Below are 9703 nucleotides of genomic sequence, written 5' to 3' on the forward strand. Positions count from 1 at the left end.
CACTAGTTGGGCCCAGTCCTTCTCAGCCCTTATCCACATGCATGTGACTTCACAAACGGTAAGGTTTTTAATATTAGAGGTAGGACTGTCCCAATTAGGATCACTGTGAAGTGATGGCTTTCGCATTTTTTTTAAATAAAAAAACATATTAATCAAGTACCCTATATTATTTTCATGCACTATGCTATCTATTATTTACTGCAGGGTATTCAATTATTAGCTTTGTCCTTTTTTTTCCTGTTCAGTGGCCAGTGTGAACGTCTGCTTACACACTGCATGCACACCAGTTTATATCCCAGTTCAAACCTTTGGGATAGGTACTAACCATGCCGGGTGACCAAACTTTTGCAGCAGCTCATTTTTCCTTATTGTAATTTTTAAAATGTAAAAGATGAAAATATAACTAATTTTGAGCAGTGGTGCCCAAACTTTTACATGCCATTGTATGATCATCTCTAGTCAGCATCTGACAATGCAATTTCGAATGTTTTACACCGTCAGATAAAGCTTTAGCATCTCACAGACGTCTACCTAGAACTGGACGCTAACCAGATATCTGGACTGCTGATCTAGAACTGAACATATTAAACCTGTGTTACCGCAGAAATTCTTGTTCACAGTCCTCACAACCTGTGTTCCTAGCCGCCATCTTTAACTCTGATTGATCAGATTACTGAATAGTTTACCAGAATTAAGAATCATTACCTTCTAAAAACTACAGCGAAAAGTCTTAGTGAGCCTTCACATTCCAAAATAATGCAAGTTTCTAGGTCATCTAGGAAAAATTGGGCGATAACCCAAACGTGATCTGTTTTGGGTGGCACATGGCATCTTTGTAGAAAGACAACACAATATCAACTAAACAGTTGAGTTCCCAACAGAGAACAAATTAACCGACTTCTATTACCAGCAGATATATTTTAGAGCATTGTACTATTTTATCAGGTAGTAGAGTGACAGTATGAAGGTCAGTTACTGTGAGGGCAGAAATGACTCAATTGTTATAATGTTTAACACTCTTTCTCCATTGAATATGTATCCTACATTGTGTTTGTTATCTGCTTTGCCTTAAGTCAACTGAAAAGAAGTGGTTCAAAATATTAAAAAGTCAAAAGACAGCCAAGAGCCCTTGTTTCTGAGCCTAAAAAGTTTAGATCCTAGCATATTTTATGTCCTAAACAAGAGGTTGACAAAATACTACAAACTTTAGGACCAACTCTAAGAATTTGTCAGTGCAGGCAAAAGAGCATAAAAGAAATACAACCAAACAATTAAAGCTTAATAGTAGAGATGAGTGAATCCTCAAATGCAAATTCGCCAGTATTGCCAAATTTTTTACCAAAAATTACATTTCATGACATGACATATAGTAAATACTTCCAAGCCTTCGACTGCCCCAAAAAGACAGTAACACTGAGGTCTACTAGGACTTTATGTAACCACTTTCAAGCTCTTTAACACAAACACAGCCTTATAATATTAACCTCATAATATATGGATATGTGGAAATACCTGGTGGTAATCAACAGCCTGTTCCTCACACACTAATCTTCACTATTCTGCTATCGAACACACCATTTGTACAATTTAATGTTTTATGGCTTTCTTTTGTCATCTTCTCACTATCCAGATTAACTACCAATTGTCAGCTGCATTCCCTGCTTCTGTTTTTATACAGGCTTTGATGGGACAACCAGTTGGAGGGACTCTTTCATATGAAGTGAGAACTGCATTGCATCATGGGTGAAGCCTATCCTGCCACACTTGAGGTCAAGTGAGCCTTCTCCGGCTGATGCAATGTTCTGCAATGGGCAAAATGGCAGTGGCTTTTAGGCAATCCATACACAGCAAATGCTTAAATTGTTAGGATTCATCAGTTTCAGCAAACTCCTGAAAGTTAGGCGCAAATTCTATATCAATCGAACTGATTGGCTACTGAATAGACATGAACTATTTTCTAAGAATATTGGCTTCATGATGCTGTATTTATTTAGTCCTGCTCTAAACAGATTGTAGAGTAGGGAGAGAAAGGATGTTAGGAATCTAATATTCATTGATAAAAAATTGATTAAAATGTGTGTGTGTGTGTGTATATATATATATATATATATATATATATATATATATATATATATATATATATATATGTGTGTGTATACATACATACATATATACATATATATAGTATATGTTCAGGATGTTAACTTTCTAAATAAGGCAAAATTTTAACTTCTAAAATAACTTGGATTATACACGAGGAAACCGTTTTACAGAACCATAAGAAACCTGTCCGATCAGCATTTACTTAGAGCATTGCATGGGTTTCCCTCTGACGGACATGACTACTTATAGCAAGAGCTGCAATTCCGTAATATAGTAATTGCAGCCATGAAGAAGAATACGGATTATCTGCAGGTTATTCAAATTGTTTCATATGCTTGCTTATTTGCTATGCAAAAATATAGATGTCCTATTGCTAATACTAATGTTTTAATACTTTGAAATTTCAACAGCTCCTTAGTCTTATGCTTATACACTTGTAAAATTGTCACAAAACAGTAAAGGATTGCAAAAGAATGTTACTATAAAACTCCAAACGCTTAATTCCTGAATCAAAATATAACCTTATACTTTCATAACCAAATTCTGTACGGACAATATTCAGTCTCAACAGCAAATTTTGTTATCTGTTAATGTCTCAAATCTTGCTTCCTAAACCTGAAGAGCAGTACAGAAATCAATGGATACTTAACAAATCAGTAAAACCTCCCTTGGCCCTAATAAAAAAAAAAAAAACACACAAAACAAAAGACTAACTAAAGAGTCACTAAATGATGAGCCCATCCTGACAAGTGTCCTGAGCAATAAATGTTTTTCATAGACTTTCATTTACTTTCAGTAAAGTTTATAGGTAAATTGCAGAAAATTACAGCCCTCATTGCCGTGCAGCAGTACAGAAGTGCAGGTAGAAAGATACTAGTGCAAATTGTAATTTTATAAGAAGGAAACATCATGTATCCCTTAGATATGAAAATATTTCTAACAGGGTCGTAGTTGAGAAAATAAACAGATATTATAAATCAAACCTCATTGAAATAGCATCTGTTGAATTAGCTTTGTCCCCATAGAGGTTCCTAATTGTATAACTATTGCACCCTTAACCACCTCTCAATAGTAAATCAATGTCTGGATCTTCTGCAACACAGGAGAGAAAACAAAGAATAGAGTAGACCTCCTTGTAAGACATATATAAATTGCAGAAAGTGTCTAAAACTGTATTTTCGTAGGACAAGCATTTTTCATGGGGTGACTATAAGTAGCGTATGCAAAAATTCTTTAAAAAAAAGGTATTAAAAAAGGCTGTAATAAGAAGAAAAAAAATACAACAAAGTGTTTTAAATAAAAGCAAAAAGCGATGTGACCCTTCTCTATAGACTACAATTTGGTGCGACTCTAGACAATTATTCACACTGTCTCGCCAATGCATTTATACTATCGTTAATCTTCATCCATTTGCTAATCATTCAAGCACTTCATTGATACATTTCTTATTATTCGAGTCAGTGATTCATAGGCTGATAACCACTAAAATCTCCAGAGTTTTTTTTTTTAGATACTATACTACATCAGTTCCAGTTTATGAACATATATGAAAGTTGGGAAGTTTTAGTTATATACTTTTCAATAGAAATAAAATCATATTAAAGTGTTAACTACTGAATTGTCACATTTGTTACAACTCACTGCTCAACAAATTCACTTTTTGCCTTACTTTGTGAATAAAAATGTACTTCTATATGAGCAGAATCATGCACTGTTCTAAGCTTCTTATAGAACTAGAGAAATTCTGCACTTTGTGGATTTAGAGCGCAACCATTTCTCAACACTGAGTTACCACTACAGAGGCATATACGTTATAAAGGAATATTATGGGCACCATATGAAAACTTTCAGGACCCTTATGTGAAACCACTTCCTTTACTATGTTCTCTTTCGAGATCTAAGCGTCCATTGTAAAAAGGTTTGATAAAAACGCCATAAATCCCAAATGATTTGATAGAAAACGTCATCAATAAAGAAGCCGCCCCCGGATAAACTTCTATTCTTTAATATGTTTCTGAACAGACTTTTTCACTTGCATATATTGTATTTTTAGACCTAAATTATAGTGAAGAGGCTTGTTTCTGCCAGAGGAAATCATTTTCAGCATTGCACATAGACACATCGTCTGCTACACCTTTATAAGCTTTAAAAGGCTCCACATTGTGTTTGTTTTCCCTGTCTGGGGAATACTTAATATGTGCACTGTATCAGCCCTCCCATCCAGTGCACTGGAATGCTATAAAACCCTTTAACTTTAGGAGGGGAAACAAGTTTTCCTTATAAAAAAAGGTTCAATACAACTGTAAATATTTACAAGTCTGTTAATGAAGGCTCGGTTGTGTCTTGTCTAGAGACCAGAGCCATACTTGGACTTTAGGTTTTTATCTTATCACTTCCACCTGCAATAACTTAAAATAGTACAGGATACAATCATGATCACTACAACTAGTGATGCAGAGGGAAAAAAAACAAACAAAAAAAACAAACAAAAACAAAAAGAACAACTTGCAGTAAACGCTGGTGCAACATATTAAGAAAAAGATTATGTAAATCTAATTAAAATGTAGGGAAAGTAAAGATTATAAATATCCAGATAAAGGAAGCAGAGTTTTTTAAAAAAGGTTTTATCTACGTCATTTATTTTATAAAGTATAAATATGATTTTTACATTAGATTTCAGATTTTTAAATAAACAGGACTACAGATAAATAGACATGAAATATATAGGACGTCATAATGAACGATCAATGGTGCACGAGCCACGGAGCGATTTTACAGGGCAATAAAATGATCAACTGGTCTCCATTACAAGACTATATTATATGCCTCAATAATGAGATGATTGCTGCCTTACCACAGAATAATGATAACGTATAGAAGGAGACGGCTACGTTTACTGGCAGAAAAATTAAAAAAAAAAATTACCAAATTAAAACATGTAACGCAAAGGACAATAAGGGACAGTTACAGGCGTCACATGCTGCACAGATCTGGTTTCCAGTCCCTGCTGCAGGACTGAAAGGCAACTTTCCATGAATGCAATGATGCTGAATGGCTCTGCCATGAACTCCCCTTGTTCTACCGAGTTGCAGCAGTGTCACATTACCAAACTCACACCACTATCTGATTGGTAAAGGAAAGCTGCTAATTCTCATCTCAAGTCCACAAACCGCCGCCAATCAGGTCAGAGCTCAGATCTAAAAACAGGTTCCTCATATCCTGAGCAATACCCAAGAGTGGAAGGCAAACACTATCGCTTAGTTACACCATAGATCCCACGTCTATTCTTTCTAGAAAATACAATGTCTTCGTTTATTCAACAAGTTTACATTGTTTTGATATTAAATATTCATTTGCTCCAATAATAAAGAAAACAGAAATATCAGTAAACATTCCTGTATTCTCTAGTCTCCATTTCATACTGGAAATGCGACAATTCATCACCCTCCGATAGTTCCAGCAGGTAAATGTAATGCATTAATGGGACCTTATAAAAGGTAAATTTGGTATTAAAAGATTAAAATTCAACATTTCTCTCCTTTCAATTAGAATAAAGATTACAAAGCTAAGGTTAATATAGTTTATTAAATTATTTGTAGAATATGTAACGAGAGCTCTGATGCAGGACACTGACAATATTGATTTAAACCGCGGACAAATGGTAAAAATGTCATCACAAAATATCTTGAAATCGGCATAAACCTGGACTATAATAAAGCAAATTATATCAGGCTAAATCGAGTGTTTTATCCAAATCTACAGGGCAGCGCTCAATGGGGTTTGTATTGTAATAGACTGGTCGTTTTCTACGGGTCTATTAGAATTTTACTATTTAAAACAACTGGATTTAGGATTGGTGGATAAACATCTAAAAAGACAGTATAATAAACATAAGGTAATTACAATAAAACAATCATTTTATTGATCAAAGATATGGCAACAATATTCTTTAAAAAAATATATATATATATATATTTTTTTTGCTTTAATCAATTTCCCAAAACAATACAATGATTCCCGCCTATACATATGATCGCCATTTAGTCACGGTGCCCGTAATGCAGGTCCCCTATACATGGCTGCAATTAAAGGGATTGGAACAGGCCCAACTTCACATGGTGATTTAACATGTCGCTCAGACAGAAATGTGTCCACATTACAACACACAAAGGCTGAAAAAGAACTGCAACATTGTTACATCACCGAGGAACATAGCGGACAGGTTCCTCCCCATATAGGTGGCCGGGATTCAGCAGACTGGGATGCAGGTTATATACTTTAATGAATGGAATTGGCAACGTTCACTAGATATTGAACACATTAATAAGACCCTTAGGTATCAAACATGAAGAATGTTGTAAACAAACAATACATTCAGGAAACCTTTCTAGAACGTCCACTGAAATATTATATTTCTAATTAAATGTCAGAACCCATAATACACATTTCACCAAGTGTCATTTTAGGAGCCATTTAAAGAGACAGTACAACGCATTCGTGATGAAGGTCACCAGGGGAGTATTGCTACACAATGACATGGCTCTTAAGCGCTACACGGAAATTGGTCATGAAGAACTGAGCATCGCACCAGTAAATGAACCCAAAACAGTTTCCAAAGCATCGCTGGTTAATAGGGCATAACACTGTATACTGGATGCCTGGGATCACACAGGTCTATAATGTGGGAGAGATCCCCAGTCATACAGCTCTATCTGCAGACACTGAACAAGCAGCAGGTGGAGAGCAGGGGCAGAGACACCTGAAGATGCCACCTTCCCCAGCTCAGACCCCCACTCATGAGCCCAGCAATGGCTGAGTGTATCCAGCAGCAGAGACACCTCAAGATGCCACTCTCCCCAGCTCCACTCTCATGAGCCCAGCAATGGCTGAGTGTACCCAGCAGCAGAGACACCTCAAGATGCCACTCTCCCCAGCTCCACTCTCATGAGCCCAGCAATGGCTGAGTGTACCCAGCAGCAGAGACACCTCAAGATGCCACTCTCCCCAGCTCCACTCATGAGCCCAGCAATGGCTGAGTGTACCCAGCAGCAGAGACACCTCAAGATGCCACTCTCCCCAGCTCCACTCATGAGCCCAGCAATGGCTGAGTGTACCCAGCAGCAGAGACACCTGAAGATGCCACTCTCCCCAGCTCCACTCATGAGCCCAGCAATGGCTGAGTGTACCCAGCAGCAGAGACACCTGAAGATGCCACTCTCCCCAGCTCCACACTCATGAGCCCAGCAATGGCTGAGTGTACCCAGCAGCAGAGACACCTGAAGATGCCACTCTCCCCAGCTCCACACTCATGAGCCCAGCAATGGCTGAGTGTACCCAGCAGCAGAGACACCTGAAGATGCCACTCTCCCCAGCTCCACTCTCATGAGCCCAGCAATGGCTGAGTGTATCCAGCAGCAGAGACACCTGAAGATGCCACTCTCCCCAGCTCCACTCATGAGCCCAGCAATGGCTGAGTGTACCCAGCAGCAGAGACACCTGAAGATGCCACTCTCCCCAGCTCCACACTCATGAGCCCAGCAATGGCTGAGTGTACCCAGCAGCAGAGACACCTGAAGATGCCACTCTCCCCAGCTCCACACTCATGAGCCCAGCAATGGCTGAGTGTACCCAGCAGCAGAGACACCTGAAGATGCCACTCTCCCCAGCTCCACTCATGAGCCCAGCAATGGCTGAGTGTACCCAGCAGCAGAGACACCTGAAGATGCCACTCTCCCCAGCTCCACTCATGAGCCCAGCAATGGCTGAGTGTACCCAGCAGCAGAGACACCTGAAGATGCCACTCTCCCCAGCTCCACACTCATGAGCCCAGCAATGGCTGAGTGTACCCAGCAGCAGAGACACCTGAAGATGCCACTCTCCCCAGCTCCACACTCATGAGCCCAGCAATGGCTGAGTGTACCCAGCAGCAGAGACACCTGAAGATGCCACTCTCCCCAGCTCCACTCATGAGCCCAGCAATGGCTGAGTGTACCCAGCAGCAGAGACACCTGAAGATGCCACTCTCCCCAGCTCCACTCATGAGCCCAGCAATGGCTGAGTGTACCCAGCAGCAGGAGCAGCAGCAGCAGGGGTGGGGGGAGGACAGAGCTTGCTGGGCAAAGATAAGTTGTTTTTTTTTTTAGCCTGTAGAAAAGTGACAAGGGAGATAACTTACATCACCTCCCAAAAAAAAAAAATGCTTAAAAACACATTCATTAATTACTGCCCTTATGCCTGGACCTTGCCCAATCAGAGAAGTCCGGAGTATTAAAAAAAAAAAATAATAATAATAAAAAATTAAAAGCCAACAGAGATCCTCAGAATGAAGCCCAAATCACCAGGAAAAGCCGAAACAGAAACTCTGCTCTGAGGTCTGATTCTCTCTGCACAAGGCTGGGGGGGGGGGGGGGGGGAGGCAAAAGTATTTTTATAAAAACCCCAGCAGCCTCCAGTGACTGGTCACCTGCAGGGGGTCACTCGGGAGCACGATCCATTCACAGAAAGACCCTGCAGGAACCAACTGGACGTTGTGACTATTTTTTAGGATTTTCATTCGGTTTCTGCCGTATTCTCCCTCCATTTTGGTTGTTTATGATCCTGACAACAAGCTGTCCCAGTGACCCGTCCTCCAGCCCCCTCTCCCCGCCAGGATCCAGGCTCACATCCACTTTCTCAGGGTTTTGGGGGTATCCGGAGACATCAGCGCCCCCCCTAATAAGGAGGAGGGGGGCAGACCGCTTTCCTGAGCCCCCTGCACCCCCTCCCGGGAGGAGACCCCCGGGGACGCGGCTGTGCACGGCGCCGGGTGAAGGTGAAGCCCCCCGGGGGTCTCCGTTGGAGGTTTGGGGGCTCGGGGGTGCCCGGGGGATTTTTGCGGAATTCCGGCCGGATTGTTGCCCGCTCTCCCCGTCCCCTCCTCCCCCCGCTCCTGTCACAATATTAAGTGAAAAGAAAAAAAAAAACTAAAAACTTTCAGCAAAACTTTTGTTGTTTTTTGTGTCAAAGTTTTCAGAACTCCTCGCAATTAACTCCATAAGTGCCGGGAGCCCCGGAACCAGCAGAAGTCATAACAAATGAGCCCCTTCTGCAGCGCTGCCCCCGATCGGGCTTTCCCTGGGCTCCGTCTCCCCGGGACTCTGCCCCCCGTGCACCCGGGCAGAGGAGGGGGCTGCGGGAACTTTTTTCCTCCTCTCTCTTCCCCCCCTCCTCCCCCCCTTCTCGTCCCCCCTTTCCCATAATTTAAATAACCCTGATTTCTCGGCTTCAGAGGCGGCGGCGTCAGCCCAAACCCCCCGCAAACTCACCGCGGGAGCCTTAACATCCTTCCTGCGGTCGATTTCCGGGGTTTAGGTGCCTTTCCGATTTTTTAATAATTTTTTTCCCATATTTTTGCCTGGACGCTGCGGGCCTGGAAATTGTTTGCTTTCCCCTCTCTCCAGCAGCCATTGTAGTGTATGCGCTGCGATGCAGCCCAACTTGCCGCGGGAGACGCGCCCACCGCTATCCCCGCCTCTTTCTCCCTCCAGGTCACGCCCCTCTGCTTGATGCCTTCAGAGCTTCCACCAATCCGCTTTGCAGTACTGACACCGTATCTGCTTGT

The 9703-nt window shown here is 41.3% G+C and overlaps 1 protein-coding gene across 2 annotated transcripts in view; it reads right to left on the reverse strand.

The window, feature by feature from the left end:
• Positions 1-9544, reverse strand: part of PLAG1 (PLAG1 zinc finger) — a 64376-nt gene extending 54832 nt beyond the window's left edge. For both annotated transcript variants that reach the window (XM_069731370.1, XM_069731369.1), the window contains exon 1: positions 9408-9544. The gene's annotated coding sequence lies outside the window, so the exon portion shown is untranslated. The remainder of the gene's footprint in view (positions 1-9407) is intronic.
• Between the last annotated feature and the right edge of the window lie 159 nt (positions 9545-9703).

This window comes from Ranitomeya imitator, chromosome 6 (genome assembly GCF_032444005.1).
Source record: "Ranitomeya imitator isolate aRanImi1 chromosome 6, aRanImi1.pri, whole genome shotgun sequence".
Lineage (NCBI taxonomy): Eukaryota > Metazoa > Chordata > Amphibia > Anura > Dendrobatidae > Ranitomeya > Ranitomeya imitator.